Genomic DNA, 1,087 nt, shown 5'->3' on the forward strand with positions numbered 1-1,087 from the left:
GAACCTGCGTGTCCTTGTACTTCGGCACGGGGTGGACAGTGCACTTGGGCTCAGGCCAGCGCCTGCAAATTGGGCTGCGGGGAACATGGTGGAGCTACGTTCTGGGTGACTCAGGCTCCTCCAGCCATTGCCTCTGGCAACTCACCAGCAAAGGGGGATCTGTCTGACTTGAACGGGCAGGTGCTCTTGGTCTGCGGGTGCACTAAAGCAGTTGTTGATGCCGGCTCAGCCATGCCAGGGAATCTGTCATCGGGGAGGCTGGATGCCACCTCTGACTCCCTCTTGCCTGTACAGTAGGGCCCATAACTAAGGCTGCGTGTCTGTCACGGATTCTGTGACCTTCGTGACTTTTGCAGCGGCCGGTGCGGCTGGCTCACGAGCTGCCCGAGTGTTTGGGCAGCCCTTGAGCCAGCAGCAGCAGTTTAGGTGTGGGAGGGGGCTCAGGCCCAGGGCAGGGGGTTGGGGTGCAGGGTGGCGCTTACCTCGGGGGGGGGGGGGGGGGGCCTGGGAGGAGATGGGGTGGCCCCGCCGCCCCGGGGGGGGGGGGGCCGGGGGGCTCTGCCCGCGCCCCCTGGTGGGGGCCCCCCCCCCCCCCCCCGCAGCTCCCATTGGCTGCGGTTTCCAGCCAACAGGAGCTGCGGAGATGGAGTTTGTGGTGGGGGCAGTGTGCGGCGTCCCCCTGGCCTTCCCTCCCCCTAGGAGCTGCAGGGACATGCCGTCCACTTCCGGGGAGCTGCGCAGAGCTGGATAGGGAGCCTGTCAGCCCCACAGAGACAGACACACACGCACCAGCAGGAGTCCTGGGCTGTGTGCCGCTGCCCGCACCCTCCAGCACCTGCGGTGCCCCCGGACTGCCCCCCCCCGAGCACCCGTGGCCCCCCAGCCCATGATTTAGTTAGGGGTATATAGTACAAGTCATGGACAGGTCACGGGCTGTGAATTTTTGTTTACTGCCCATGACCTGTCCATGACTTTTACTAAAAATACCCGTGACTAAAATGTAGCCTTACCCATAACACACTGGGTGCTGATTATGGCAAAAATCCATGTCATGAGAGGTTTTTTTTTTCAGCCTCATCCTGCCCTT

Source organism: Terrapene carolina, unplaced genomic scaffold (assembly GCF_002925995.2).
Source record: "Terrapene carolina triunguis isolate 2854851 unplaced genomic scaffold, T_m_triunguis-2.0 Scaffold926, whole genome shotgun sequence".
Classification (NCBI taxonomy): Eukaryota; Metazoa; Chordata; order Testudines; family Emydidae; genus Terrapene; species Terrapene triunguis.